Source organism: Pollicipes pollicipes, unplaced genomic scaffold, assembly GCF_011947565.3.
Source record: "Pollicipes pollicipes isolate AB1234 unplaced genomic scaffold, Ppol_2.1 Scaffold_3087;HRSCAF=3621_pilon_pilon_pilon, whole genome shotgun sequence".
Lineage (NCBI taxonomy): Eukaryota > Metazoa > Arthropoda > Thecostraca > Pollicipedomorpha > Pollicipedidae > Pollicipes > Pollicipes pollicipes.
This window is the reverse complement of record NW_023596225.1, coordinates 38,297,737-38,313,831: the sequence shown is the minus strand read 5'-3', so window position 1 is coordinate 38,313,831 and position 16,095 is coordinate 38,297,737. Positions and strand designations below refer to the sequence as shown.

The window sequence follows — 16,095 nt, the reverse complement described above, 5'->3', positions numbered from 1 at the left end:
TATTGCTCAGTTTTGCTACAAATCACATGCATAATTGGACCAAACCATTGAGAAAGATTTGGTCGCGTATAATCTTCACTTTAAAAAATAAAAAAAATATCGAAAGATTTTCATGTGTACAGCACGAAACGAGCAGCACCTGATGGTGCTTGTATTATCGTTGCACTTTGGTCCATATAGCTTTACGGCCGGAGAGAAAGCGCGAAAGGTACGGTGTTTCAGGTGTGCGGGGTTTGCCTGTGATGGAAAAATGCTTTTGAAATGAGAACTTCTTGCTTGCTATAAGAAACAAAAGTTACGTCACTTGGTGCACGCAACTGCTTCGAACAATGTAATGCAATGGAATGTTGGCAGAATTTGACGTTTTGACCAGCGCGATTCCAAAGCACCGATTATTGATCTCTTCCCAGCCAGAAGCACCACCAGCCGTCACTGCTAACTTAGTTGTTATGGCGACCAGGAATTCTCAAAACATATCAGCTGAGATCAGCTGAGACTCAGGTGTCGAAACCGACGAGCCGGACGAGCCCGGCGTCGACCCACTGGTTCGACGATCGCACGACAGGGGGCTATTCGATTCCTCTGTCTACTGTGCAGCGCAGGGCTGTTGCCAGTCGGTGCCCAGCGGCCGAGCTCCAGCCACGGGACGTCACCACCGGCCGAACACGCGATACTGACTGCCACATCGACTTTCGATACACCGACACTGCGACCGCTGGTGAGTTTACAAACATTCTGCATTCAATCGCAAGTAAAACGTACATGTACCATTGCATGCTATTTTCGATGCCTTTTGGCTTTATACGGACGTGCTTCGGGCATGTCTGTTTCGGTGAGGAGCTTTGGATGCACGTTGCGTTGTAATGCCAATGTTGTGTGGTAAAAAAGATTTGCTTAAGCCGCTCATGAATGTTGATAAATTGGTATGCTTGCTTGCAGCACTTCTTTTGAACACCGACACGAGAAGAGGACGAAATCTTACTTGAGCGAATCGAACACTACTTGGCCGACAAGAAGCAGAGATGCCGGTGGTGCAATCGAACAAGAAGAAACATAATTCGAAAGGAATGGACAAAATTAATGAAGTTGATAGTCATATTACTCAGCGGTACGAAATTCGGAAGAGACTCGGGAAAGGGGTAAGTATGCATTACGTGATAGTCATGTACCTTCTTTCGAAGCTGATTCCAGTCTTCAGTCTTCTTTGATACTCTTCAACATTTTGCGACAAGTAAAGCACCATGTCCGGCGTGGGCGAGTGAGGTCACAACGGACGGTTACCAGCTATCATCATGCAGTAATGCCAGAAATTCGCCTAATGGACCCGGCACCGTTGGCAGACGATACCAATGGGTTTGACCAGTGAGTTGGAAATCCGGCTGCTATGAGACGTGAACAGTCTGAGTCCGCTGGCATACCGTTCGCACCCTGTTTCTCCAGGTCACGTTACCTCGGCTAAGTGCCTGGCCAATCCTGGCAATTTCGGTGACCAAAATCAATGCAATTACAGTGACTTGGGCTTGTGGGGATCGTGACCAAACCATCGCGCAACACGCTGACGCTTTACGGTATGCTGGTCTCAATGAACGCCACAGAAGGCCCGTGTAGTCTCATGGACCAATCCGTCTCAGTTTAGGCCTCCTGGTCTTGCGTGTGAGATCGGTTTCGGGGAAAGGTGCCGCTGGTCGCCTTGCAACGAAAGCTGACACTCCGATGGGTGGGAAAGTTTTGAGATCTGTACATAGCGAGACGTACCAGGTATGCTCGCATACACTGTATAGTTGTTTTTCGGGTCCCCGTCCTTTTTGTTGGCTGATATCACACAAAAATCCTTACAAAAGTTCCAAAGTGGGTGGATGCGTGTTTTGCGTACGAGAGCGCGTGGCTGTCTACACGCATCGACCTCCACCTTTGTCCATTTTCGCATTCAGAATCTTTTAGCTTTGCGTCGTAGCGACGTCGTCTCGTCGTGATATAAATCTGGTTTCGACCCACGCTGCTAAGCTTTTTTCCACTAAAACTTGTACGTTTTGAAAACGTCGCAGGCGTTGTGCGCTTTCAGAACGTCGAATGGAAAACGTCGTTCTCCATGTTCATGAAATATCAGGGTTAAACTTTGGCGATATCATAAAGTCGCAAGTAAATTGATCTGATCGAACAGCTTCATGTATGCGTCTAACTATTTATCCGGCACGACATTAAAAAAGGTCATCTTGTTTCTGAAGCCTCCATGAATCTTCTATAAGTGGCCGCTAAGATACGCCGTCACACCTTTTAGAGGGCGTGACGGCCGGGCCGTGCCGTGCTGAGCCCGCCCGGCATTGAAAGCTTGCTCAAGATGAAAACTTTCTGATGTGACTCAAGCGGTGCTTGCGCAACATGCGGTCTGATGCGTAATAAGCTCGGATTGCGTTTGCTTGTATTATCACTCAACTTGTATTGAATGGCGAGGTGCGAAAATGCTTGTCTAATCGATGCTGTTCGCTTATCAGCTTCCGCGTTGCATCACGTGACATGTCAGCTGGTTGACAAACGCTTAAGATCTTTTCAATTTCCGGGGATGGAAATTACACAACGAAAAGACATTGTAACTTAAAAAATCAAGATTTCAGAGGTCAGTGATTTGCGCCCATGCCATACACATGCCCAATTGAGTTATAATTTTATGCAGAACACTTTTTTCTTTGAGTTATTGGTCCAGGCGGATTCGCGCCCAGCTACTGGAAGAATCAAAGTGCGAGACCACGCAACGATTTAGCACGCGATACCATGCTAATGATAAATGCTAAATATGATCAATTTAATATCATATTTTTAGATCAATTTGGCATGCATTTTGCTTACAGTATTTTTGGCGGTAGCACTTGAAAAGATGAAATGCAAAGGATGGCAGAAGAAAGGCATCACTGTGTTTTTGCCGGCAATCGACTTGGAAATGTTAGATACTAACACGGTGGGAACGGCTACATTTTAATTCAGACTTGGATGAGCGTGATCACTCGCAAATTCGTGCGGACAGGCCAGCAATGCAATACGTTAAGACAGCGGAATCCCACAAAACCATCACGAAAAAGGTTATTAGATGTTGCGAAGTCCGATGCCCGAAAGATGATTGTCGCAGTAGCCCTGCTGTTGTAGCAGCTACTAGCTACCCTTGTGAAATGTGTCCCTATTTTTGGCATACGGACTGGTGCTGTTCGCGAATAAACGTTCCGTGCTAGCCTAATCAGACCTTATTTGGGTCGTAAATATTCAAGTTCGGAACAGCCAAAGAACAGCCCTTAAATGGACGTGTTAAATGAACTCAGTCCATTAAAACGTTTGGTTGATTACAGTCTCCTAAATACGCCTGCCATTGGGAAACGTCTCCTCGAATGTACATGGATACCGGACAGCAGCGCCACCCCAATAAGTCAGGCTACTTAGCCACCATGCAAATTTCAGTAATAACAGGTGCATTTTTTAAAGGCTCGCCTACTGAAGGGCTTAGGTATTTGCAGACAAATTTTTTGATCATGTTGTTTGCAATATTGCAAAACCACCGCGGAGTTTCATCTAATCCTTTCCATAGACATGGTAAACTCACAATTTGGTCGTTCCGAAAAACCTGATGAAACGGATCGAGACCAGGCTTAGATCACCGCGATCTGACCTGGCAGCGACACGAGGCTAACAGGCTATGACGGAGGAGAAATATAACAAGAGTATTGGCAAACGTGGTGGCCGATGTTCGCGGGCTGACGCATCCAACCGTTTTGGGGTGATTTTAAGAGTGTATATTAGAGCTCAGCACTGAAGGCAGATGAGGGCATGCAACCGGCTGTGCGGTGCGGGCGGAGGAACCCTCTATACCACACTAAGGGATGCAGCATTGTCCCGCCCAGAGGCGCTTCAGTAACCGACCGGAAAGCGGATAGCGGCACCTTTTCAAATGGATGCCGAGTGCGGAGCCGAGAATCAAAAACTGACAGAAATTAGACCATGAAAAGTATCAAAACAATTAAAAGCTTTTTCGCAATCCCTTAGCCATGAGTACCGTAACCCCAAATCAGTCACTGAAAACCCATTGATTTCGTCTGCTGAGATTGCCGGGATTGGCCGGACTCATACTGAGACAATTCTCCGACAGGCATCTACGGCTTATCGCGCGCGTGCTGCATCGGTGAAACTCCGTCTGTTACACTCCCATGACAGACGGTCTTTCAACGCATTGATCAGTCCTATTGGTATCGGCCAGCGAAGGTGTCTGGCTCCACACGCTCAGTTATTGGCTTCATCTGCATTACAGGGATAGACAGCCCTTACGTATTTTATGGCCTCGCCCCTCACACGTTGCAGCGACCTTACTGGCGACTGTAACGTAAAATGCTGCATCAAATTGCCACAATATCAGAAAATTCAGTTTTGTTTTATTGGCTTGAGGGCGAACGGAACAATGGCCTGCCATGTCATACCTGATCAATAACTGACTGACGCACCGGTACCCCAGCCCAGACCCCCCATCCTTCCCTGATTGATCAATCGGCTCCCCTCCCTCCCTCCCCTCCCCTCCTCTAGAGGTCAGGCAAATGCCAATAATGAGGGGAGGGGTAGGATTACCCCAGCCACAGGTATGGCCTTAACACTGGAACGCGGAACACGATGCTGTCATGTGTATTGCAATGCTACGTTCTTGTGGGGTCGTCGCGATTTGTTGATGGCTACGACATTTACGTCATTAAATGTAACAACATTACTTAAGTGACGCCTTTATCATCGTTGATGATAACACATGTGATAGACAGCAGCAAGAGTGGTTGTTGATTTGAACTGAACCGAGGATATTGTTGACCCCGAAGGAAAAATAGACGTCAACAGTATTGTGAAAACTAAAATATCTTGAAAACACAATACCTAGCACTCCATCCTCAATCATTCCGCATGCTGGATCTGATAAGGAACATTATTAGTTTACAATCATTTGTGCATTCATTATTGCTTGGTAGCTTATACATAGCCAAGGAAGCGCTTAGCAAACCTTCACATTTTAAATACAATACCGAGTAACTACAGCCATCCATTTCCCTCCACACAGGGACCACCAACCTTTTATTCAATCAAACGCAAATCGACGGCACTTTCCGACTGGCTTTCCCTGCACACGGGCGCGTTCTCCTTTACCGGTCTAACAGCCATGCCCCTGGAGAGGCGTCACCAGGCGTCATCACCGCACTAACCCCGCGTCATCAACTGCACGCCCATCCGCAGGCGTACGGCATCGTCTGGAAGGCCATCGACAGACGCTCCGGTGACGTGGTGGCCCTGAAGAAGATCTTCGACGCCTTCAGGAACCCGACGGACGCTCAGCGCACGTTCCGCGAGATCCTGTTCCTGCAGGAGTTTCGGCACCACCCTAACGTCATCCGGCTCCTGAACGTCATCCGAGCGGACAGCGACCGCGACATCTACCTCGTGTTCGAGTACATGGGTGAGCGAACGCTTTAAGAACTGGAGATACATTGAGGCAGAGAGGCAGACAGACAGGATGGCAACCTTACATTTGAACACTCGCTGGTCGGATGATTTGCCGCACACTGTGTTTCAGCTCTGTGATCATGAAATCTGACTTGTGAACAAAACGGCAAACTAAGCCAGCATTTAGGCGAAGTGGTAGCTAAAAAAGTGTTGCCGAAGTGTGCGTGCGCCGCTTCCAAAGAATGACAAAAACAACGTTTCCAGACGGGTGCACAAAAAAGGCCGCATTCACTCCGCGATATGTCATTAAAAGCCCGATCGCTGGCCGCATTCCTCGCGTGGCTGAATGTTTGATGTCGCACACACGCACGCGATGGGCCTCTCGGACAGACTGTCGGACGCGGAGACAGACCCTTCGTCACGAGAGGGAAGAGAGGGTATCAAATTTGTTTCGGACCGCTGCGGATTATGCGAAAGCGCCCAGAATCTAGTGCAAGCCCTTTGGCTCAGAGGCGAACATGACCCGGTGCCCCCTCCCGCCCTTTGGCTACGTCTCTGTAGCCGGGGAGGCAATCTGCCGTTTACTGGGCTCGAGTGAGCGAGCTTTCTAGCATCAGTCGTGTATTAATGCACGGGTGAACGTAACCTGCGTTGCGAACATTCGTGTCAAGGATGTCCAGCGCGCTTCGTCGTGTGCCCCTTACTTTAAAGCAGTGGGTTCAGTAGTCATGTTTGCGTCCGGTAGCTACAGCAGTCATGTTCGCGCCCGGCGTCTTCAGTCGTCATATTTGCGCCAGACGTCGCAATTCGGCCGGTGTAAAATTTCCTTCACCGGCATTCGGCCGGCGCAGAATTTCCTTCGCCGGCATTCGGCCGGCGTAAAATTTCCTTCACCGGCATTTGGCCGGTGTAGAGTTCCCTTCACCGGCATTCGGCCGGTGCAGAATTTCCTTCACCGGCATTCGGCCAGAATAGCATCCACATCATGAACCGCTGAGCCATCCTGGTCCTGCCTTACTATTACAGCTATTTAAAATGTGAACAAATTCCATCATGTCTCGTCGCGTTCTGCCTCAGACACGGACCTGCACCATGTCATCAAGAAACAGGGCATTCTGAAGGACATCCACAAGCGGTACATCATGTACCAGCTGTTCCGGGCCACCAAGTACTTACACTCGGCTGAGGTCATTCACCGCGACCAGAAGGTCAGGTGTCGGCGGCGGGGGCGGCGTCCAGGGCGGCCCCAGGTCACTGACCGGCCAATCGACCGGCCGCTGGCGGCGCCGCCGGGCCTCCCCGGCCGGCCCTAACCGGCGACGGTCACGAGGGTCGCAGGAAGGCCGCCCGCGTCGGAGCCGACGCACGCAGCCGTTCTCAGAACACCGGCCGTGACTGAGCGGCTGTCCACATGAGGCCGGGCGGGCTTCACGGAACAGCATCACGAGGCGGGGCCGAGGACGGCGCCGGCCCGGCCAGCCGACGGTGACCGGCGTTAGCCCTGCGGTCGGCGATGGCGCGCGCCCTTCGGGGCCGTGGCGCCGCCCGCTGGCCGCTGGTATGCCGACCGGCGGGGGTCGATGGCGCTGATGGCGCCACGACGTGGGGCACCGGCGATCCGGGTCACGGCCGCCGCCCCGGGGCATGCCGCCGGGCCTGGCCGGGCCGCCACCGCCACCCGCGTGGCGATCAGGCCGGCCCAGCGTTTGTTGTTCCGTCGGTTTCGGCGAAGTGAGCATTCAAGGCGCGACATTGATGTCCAAAGCCAGCCATGTAATTTATCGCGCTAGTTCGCAAGCTTTTAACTGGCAAGACAACACTTGCCGTCCTCGCCGAGGCAAACCATCAGCGCCGACATGCATGACCTCATCGCCAATTAGACGATTGTCTGCCGTTGTTCACAGGTTTTCGGGAGTGTACGAGGGGAATTTTAAAGGTGCAATCCCGGGCAAACCCCCAAAAAATGACACACGAACTGCCAGCGAAGACAGTGATGTGGGAGCAAGGCTGGTGGCCATAGACAAACCTTAGTGGTAGCATTTAGTCATTGAATTGTTCTGTGAAATTTTTAACTTCTCTTTTCGCACCCGAAAAGGCTCTTTTGGAGATCTGTGAATTCATCGATAATGAATCTGGACTCACACTGCTCAAAATATGAAATCGCCGTGTGGCATTGCTCCCGTGCTTATCCTTAACAGACACCGGTGAAGTACTAAATGACTCAACATTAGTAAAAAAAAACAAACAACAACAGACTGGTTTAAAATTCCTGGTTTCAGCTGCTCACATCGCATTAAAGGAATTTCCCCCACAACTGAGAATCGGTTACAAAAATAACGACAAATGTCTGCAGTCAATGGCTCGGGCGGTCTGACCCGCCGCCCGCATTCCAACAGCCGTCGAACATTCTGCTGGACGCCGACTGCAATGTGAAGGTGGCTGACTTTGGCCTGGCGCGGTCCCTGAGCACGCGGGAGCCCTGCGACACGGAGACGGAGCCGCCGCTCACCGACTACGTGGCCACACGCTGGTACCGGGCGCCCGAGATACTCCTTTCGGCCAAATCGTAAGCACGGTCTCGCGCAGATACGGTTCCCCTCGCTGCCGCCGCCGCCTGTTGGTGAACCCTGAACGAGTTTTTCAGGGCGTATGATTGAGAAATTAGCGCGCCCAAAGTTGGAAAGGTTAATAAAACTACCAACTTGTGTGCCTCTACACTTCAAGATAACTTGACATCTTCAGACCATGTAGTGGAAATGAATGATGTGTTGTGCTTACGGACAGTCTGGCCGGTGACACGACCCTCGCCTCCAGCTACACAAAAGGCGTGGACATGTGGAGCCTGGGCTGTATCCTGGCGGAGATGCTGCTGGAAAGACCGCTCTTCCCCGGAACATCCACCATCAACCAGATAGAGCGCATCATGGCCACCCTGGACACGCCCTCGCCGCAGGACGTGGCATCCGTCTGCTCGGGGTCAGTGACCTCAGTCTCTTCCGGCAGCTGGAGCTGCTCCGCGTTTGCTTTCGAGTTTTGGCGAGATGGGATGATTATATGCGTTATGTGATGCCGTGATGCTACGTTGCATGAACGATGATATTTGCTGATGCGATGATGCTTTGTGATGATGATAGATGTAATGTGGCCTATTGGGGTGATTAAAACCGGTTGGCTGGGCCGCCGACTTCAGGTTCGCCTTCTAACGAGTGACAATTGCCAGTTCATTCAGGAGGTGCTTTCTCCTTACCGACCCTAAAATCTCAGGCACGGCTCCTCCCGAGTTGTCTTGAACTGCTGACCCGGCTTGTGCCTCCTCCCCGGCGACCCTTAACTGCTACCCTCAGGCAGGCCTTCCCGCTGACCCCGACCCGCTGACCTCAGGTACGCCTCGTCGCTGCTGGACAGGGCCGTGCTGACCCACCGGCGTCCCCCTGACGGCCGTGCTGGCGTCGGACGTGCCGCCGGATGCTCTCGACCTCGTCCACCAAGCTGCTCGTGTTCAACCCCAGCCGCCGCCTCACCGCCGACGAGGCGCTCCGGCACCCCTACGTCAAGGGGTCAGCCCGCCCGCCGCGTGTCACGCTTGCGCCAACACGGACAGGCTGTGGTCGTCGTCTCGCAGCGGGTGGTGTGTGTTGAGGCATGAAAGGTCTCATCGATCATGCGGTTGAGCTCTTCGACGGAGCTTGCGCACCTCGGAGATATGAGTCAACGTTGCGAACAGACTGGCTCACATGATTTTGAGTAAAATAACCCAACCACGACGGTGGTTCACTTTGGCAGCTCTGTTCCCAGCCACGCGTGTTCCGCTCTAGCGACGACTGACGGACGTCTGGTGTCTGTTCGCAGCTTCCACAACCCGTCCAAGGAGCCGTCGTTCGGCCGCGCCATCGTGCCGCCGGTGGACGACAGCGTGCAGCTGAGCGTGGAGGCGTACCGCTCGCGGCTGTACGACTTCATCGCGCACAAGAAGGGGCACGCGCGCGGCGACCGGCCGCTGCCGCATGGACAGGCGTCGGGTCACACCGCCGCGCGCCACAGCACCGAGTGAGCCGAGTGGATGGCCCGACTGGAGGGTCGGGGACCGGGCTCGCCAGCTCGCTCGCTTTAACATGTAGAGTTGGCGGTCAATGGTGCAGCCGTCGTTGTGTGGTCTGTTTTCCTGCGGGGTTCTGGCACGTGTCGCGCGGAAGGCATGCTCAACCCGTTGTTTTCTGGGGGCAACAAAAGGGCTTGGCAATCATGTGAAAAGGTTACGTGGTTTCCCATTAGGACAGCCAGAAAATCCCCGCGTGAATGATGGGAGTGCGCAGCCTCACTACGATCGGTGCGTGCGAGCTGCAGCTGGTGGTGGCCTACTCCCACGAACGGCACCGTGACACTGCCGCCGCCGCCTGTCGACAGCAGGAAGCGGCCGGTGGCGCACGTGGAGGTGGAGCTGGCCAAGAGCAAGCCGTACGACGCCGGCGACAGCAAGACGCCGTCGCCGACCACACGGCACACGCCGCCGTCGCCGCCGCGGCCGCCCAAACAGTCGGGCGACGGCGGCTCGCCGGCCGTGCGCGCCGCGCCGCGCTTCACCAGCGCCCAGCACCGGCACAGCGTGCAGAACGTCACCAGAGGCCAGGGCTACCCAGGTCAGGTCGTCCGGCGTCTAGAGTTTGCAGTGAACGATCTCCACTGATGTGAGCTGGCATTACACCTGGCCGGGTCTGACACTGCGCTCACGTGTGCTTGGTGACGTACGTACTCAGTGTTGACTTATTATTCTACGCAGGCTTTAAAGAGCAAAGGAGATGAGGTGACAGGCACGGCCGTTTGATGTGTCAGTCGCTTTGTTTGCGTGACGCAAGACGCATGCATGACCCCATTCCGGCGGGGAGGAGGGGAAGGGCGGTTCCGTCCGCTCGGCTTTTCTGTTGTTTTTTTCGGAGCGGGTTGAAGCAGATCGTTTAAATCTCTTGACCTTTTCTCAACTACTTTTCTACGTATGACGAGTAACTTTAGGGTGCATGGCGCGGACAGAGGCCGCTCCTGGATACGCTTTTTGGAAGGATGGAAAGTAGCTTGGCAGTGGGCGTCAGTGCTGATCATAATAACCACAACACTTTTCTTGGACGCATATAACGTAGATAACTTCGCTCAAACCATGTTCCAAGATCGCTGCGTGTTCATTCTCGGGCAAAGATTATGGAGGCGCAAATCCTGGGATCCGCGTTGTCTTTTGTCGTTGATATAGCATTTGCGTTAAAGCTATCGTTTGTCGAATATCGGGCCAGCTTGTGGTGTGGCGGGCTCCCGTGGTGTGTATCCTCTCTGTAAACGTTTGTCTCCAAGGTGTTCATAAAATTTCCCTGCACAGAGGCTACAAGACACGTGATATGCCATATCGTTCCGAATGCATTTTCATTTAAACCGATCGATAAGTGTAGGAAGCCCTACCCCCAGTTGGGCAAGCGGAAGTCTCGAGGGGGCTCTTGAGGGCTGATCGAGCTGGCATGGACTTACTGGGACCACCATTCCTCGCTACCACAAGGTCGTGCAAACCCCTCGATGGTGTGGTGGCATTCGCCTATCTGCTCAGCTTGTCATCTGTATAAGGGGGTTTAACCTAGGCACAATTTGTCGGTTTCACCTCTCTAAGACTATTTCGCCAATTGTAAAAAAGAGAGGGCAGAGCAAGCGGAGGACCTCACTCTGTGTTGCGGGAAACTCGTTATCGAGGACAAGATAGCATTTTTGAACATGAATACGCTAACACGATTGTGGATGAGATGATGCACCCACCACTTCCACATATGGGATATCAGGACTGCTTTCTCAGTAGTCATGTGGTTTGCCAAATTATTACGCAGCATGATGGGGCGGTCGTTTTCAGGCTCATTTTAGGTTTAAAGTACAATACAGTGGTGCAGTTTCCACCTGGCTGTGCCACAAAATGGCTGTCGGGAGTTGCTATCGACACATTTTGTGAGGTGTGTTCCAGAACGAAAGAAACATTGGAATGTGTTGACCGATTTTGGTAAAATACTTAACAATGAGCACAGCTTCAAAACGTTGGGTATTCGCCATATAACCAATGTTTCAATGCTTGCTTGATAACGTCGTTTAATCCAGTGCCTCTTGGCATACTTAGGCCGATTATTTTCATCGAACCCACGGTTCATAATGGCGAACGCCACGAGCCCACGGCCTTTCTTGCTGACAACAGCTCGAAGCATGTGCCAAAACGCATTGAGAGTTGGGGGTTGAGCGGTTGTAAATATAAACAACAGCGCACAGATTATTCGCCGCCGACAACGTGTCATTTTGACAAAGATCCCCAGAGCACTAACTTCTGCGAAATTGTAGGTTTGTCAACATTTCATTAAAATGAGTGATGAATGAAAATGAAATGAATGGATGAAAAGCTGAACGGAAATAAAAACAGCAGAATATTGTGAATTTTATGGCGAAAAATCCCAAATCATCCTCGTTTTTATGAGACCTTGAGAGCGTCACCTAGATTTTGTTAAGACAATCTTAAGATTAGCCCCGTTAAAGTTGGGGAATGGCACCGCTCTCAGTCTTAAAGTGTTTGTATGGGAAGGAAGGGCAAGCACTTTTCCTGCCGCCCCCCCCCCCCCCTTCCCCCCGGCCCGTCACTGTTCCTGTGGCTTTGACTTCGACAGCCTGGATGACGTCGCATGGCGAAATATATTGATTCGTTCTTTTGACTTAATTTCTCCTGACATGAGCGTAGGCTACTCAATTTCTTTCAGTAATCCTAGTTCTGCCAAGGAGCGGAATCCTATATACTGTGTTTCGACAGTTGTGTCTTTCCGTCGTTGCTCGAGAAGTGTTCGCTCATCAGGCGGGCCCGTCGTTTCGTGACATCTAAACTAGCACGAACCTGACTGTCCGTGCCCGACTCCCAGACGCTCGCTCGAGCAGCCTGCGCAAGCAGCAGAGCTTGGAGAGCGTGCTGACATCTGGCGGCAGCCGGTCCGAGTCGGTGCCGCGGCCCGGCCGGCCCGTGCTCTCTCAGCTGAAGGCCGCCTTCGTGCGCAGCCTCGACTACACTAACGTACGCAGGGAGAAGCCCGCCCCGGCCGTGAGTTGGGGCAGCCACGCTGGCTCTGTAGGGGACGGCAGGCCACAGGCGTGTGTGGCGGCGTCGCGCCGGTCTTGCGCTGCTGCCAACATGAGTGCGGTTGGGATCACCTGTGTCGGATGCGAGAGGGCTGAGGTGGGGGATATTTCCGATGGAAGGGAAATCATGCTGCATTAGGAAATTGATTAATGGGATTCTTGAGATTCCAGAAACAGGAGTGTTTTTTTTCTCAGCCCGTGCTCTGTTGCTTGCAAGCTGGTTAAGCCCACCGAAGTCGTTTGGTTAATGCGCTCGATAAGATAATATGAAGCAGTCAACAAAAACATCACTGATACAGCTAGTGAACTGTCTTCGTACGTGATGAACATAATTCCGCGGCTCTAGGAATTGGAAGGAAAAGGAGCTTCCAGCAACACGGACGTAAAGATGCGGGTGCCGAGGCAATCACTGCACCAGAGAGACAAGCAGGCCTGACTTCGGCTGACACTGGGCTGGTCGGCCGTGCCGGCAGGTGCAGGCTGTGGTACACCACGGCGGCGTGCGGAGGTCGTCGGCTACGGGCGGCTCCAGCGGCCTGCCGCCGGGTCGACACCAGTACGGACTGCATCACAAGTGACACGGCCGGCTGCCAGCTCGGAGCTGGGCACGCCACCACGCGTTGGGCACTGCTGCCAGCTGGTGCCGAACGCAGCCACTTCTAGTTCTCTTTTCTGTCACTAGACGCGCACGCGGCGCCGCATGCTGTATCGCGAACGGCTGGGAGGCTCAATGATGATGTTGGATGCGTAACATGTGTAATGCCGGTGACTATACTGTCCGTAACGAAAATGGCGTCCAAAATCTTCCACTTCGCAAATAGGTCTGAGTAGTACGATATACTTATGAGGATAGCGTCATGAATACTAAAGGAATCGTGTGCTCCATGAGTTTGCGATCCTTGTCTGGGACTCGGCAAGACTATGGGGACCGACCATAAATTACGTTACGCATTTTATTTATTTTCCCCATCCCATCCTCCTGGTTACGCACTGGTCACGCTGGGTAAAACCCGCTCCTCGGAAATGCTGTGCTCGGCGTATGGTCCCGAAAAGGTAATAATACCTGTTTGCCACAAAACTTAGCTGGAGGTGTTGCACAAAAAGGGGCATATTGTTTGCCATAAGGAAAAGCAGACTCACGACCTACATCCGTATAATATTGCCGCTTCAAGATTTTAAAGTATTGTAACACACCTACGTTGATCTTCAGCCACGCTTGAACGTGTCGTGACACGGTGCGAAACCCTCATCATTCCCCTTACGCTTTGGTTGCGCTGCATGCCCGCCCCGCTCCCCTCCCCAGGCGTAACGTAATTTATGAATGGCCCCAAAGAACATTCAGAATGGACTTGCTGAAACCACAGAAGAGCTTCGCTGGACCTCAACAATCCAAGCAGATGATAAAAGTGGGCCTACGATGTGTTATGCGATACTGTTTACTACATTGCACGTAAGATATCATAATACAAACAACACCAAAAATAATATCTTCAATATTTGTCGAAGAAAATAAACACATAATCAATACTTGGACCAAATATTGCAGCACGCACTGCACCATTTGACTTTCTCGCTTATTGAAGACCAAAAAACTCGTTCTACTTACCCGACGGTCGAACGCTATCAGTTTTTCTTGCGTTTTTTTTTGCACGCTAGACGCTCTAAATTGTATATTTGTGTTAAAACAAGATATAGGCAGCACATCACCAGCTTGTCCTGCAGAGAGAACGTCACGTTCTCACCATACATTTTGGAACATTATCCCCTGCCGATGTATCCATTACCAGAGAAATGTTGCTTGCATTGGACTTCCGCCACGTTGACTTCCACCGCTTTCATCGCATCAAGCATCGTGCGAATATTGAGAATTACGCTGCAATTGTCATGGCAGCTGGCATGAGGAGGTGTTTCGAGTCATGCTTGACATGTCAAACATGACTCAAAGCACGGTGACACAACCGCAGCAAATAATGTTATTCAGCCCCAGCAATAATCAATGGTAAAAACTTAAGTGCATAACCAACCATAAACATCGAAATGCAGAATCGGCGCCACCGACTGATGACTGGGACGCAGGAGAATGAGAGGCGAATAGGGTTTGGAGAGGACAGAGACTCAAGAAGTGTTTAGTGTTCGTTCTTTCAATAAAACCTTTCAGAAATGATAGTCTCGTTCAGGATTATTGGCGGGCGCCTTACAAGTCTTCTCGGCGCCGCCACCTGTGGTAAGGTGCCTTAATTGGCATGTGATGAGCGAAGGAATAAGTGGTTAAGCATAAGTGATCCGGTATGGAACGCTAGGACACATGGGTACTTGGTGAAATGGAAAAATCCTAATTGACACCGACGAAAACGTGTAAAGCTTTAAGGAACTGGGCTTTGTTGCAGCCCCTTCACTTTGCACGTATTTTGTCAGTGTTTTTGTTTTTGTTTTGTCAGTTTTTGTTTTTGTTTTTGTTTTTTGTCAGTCATAACAGCCAGTCATACAGCCAACTTCAAACGATCGTGGAAATATGGATCACTGTCAGAAGACTGCGCCATTCACGGGTAGGCGTCGTTCCAGGTGCTCCGTGGTTGACATGTCAATGTATTCAGCAATCCACGTACCATGTGCATCAGTGGGGTGCTCCATGACATCATCAATGAGTAGCGTCAGAACGTCAGAATATAAATAAATAAATATATATATATATATATATATATATATATATATATATATATATATATATATATATATATATATATGAAGAAATGAGTGAATGAGTCATCGCAAACAACACAAATTTTACATCACAAAATACGGAACAAGGCGTACAAATTACGCCTTCGATTTTACAAATGACCTACCTGTGTTGGCACCCCCAAAGAGATGGGCAACGTCGCGTAAGCTGAGACTGCAGAGCGTACGCGAAAGCTCTAGACAGCATTTGTGTTCTAGACAGCACAATTCTATGTTTAGTAAATATGCTCCTCATTGCATTATGTTTGATAATGTCATTGCATCTTGCACAACATTGATTGAGAGCCAGTTGACGGCCATTATATCTGGAAATCTTGCTCACGAACGCCAGATATGAACGCCTCGATAGTCATATTTTTATTGGTCTTGATCGCTTCATGGCTTATGGAATGGCAGAATTTGAATGACTTATTATGACGTCACGAATGCCGAAGTGACTTTGAAACACTCTCCCCAAAGTACTCTCCCCGAAATACTCTCCCCCATTTTCGCGAGCGTTTAGCTCAGAAACTAGACGGGCTTAGGTCATAAGAAGGTAGGATTGTGAACAGCAACGAAAGGTCTTCAATGTGGTTATTTCAGTGCAAAACCCCGCATACATGCTCCAACCCTTTCCATGAGCAAAATGCGCGCCAATAAACCGGTGTGCCGCTCTCCACCCGCGGCGTGCCGGCCGGCAGAGACCGGGACGTCTCAGAGCCTGCCCCGCACCGTGGCAGCTCCATCGAGGGGCCGGGGGCGCGGCCAGCCATCCATTGTACTCTGTAATCG

The 16,095-nt window shown here is 51.1% G+C and overlaps 1 pseudogene; it reads left to right on the top strand.

The window, feature by feature from the left end:
- The first annotated feature begins 511 nt into the window (after positions 1–511).
- On the top strand, positions 512–13,466 carry LOC119089527 (extracellular signal-regulated kinase 2-like; annotated as a pseudogene).
- Positions 13,467–16,095: the final 2,629 nt, after the last annotated feature.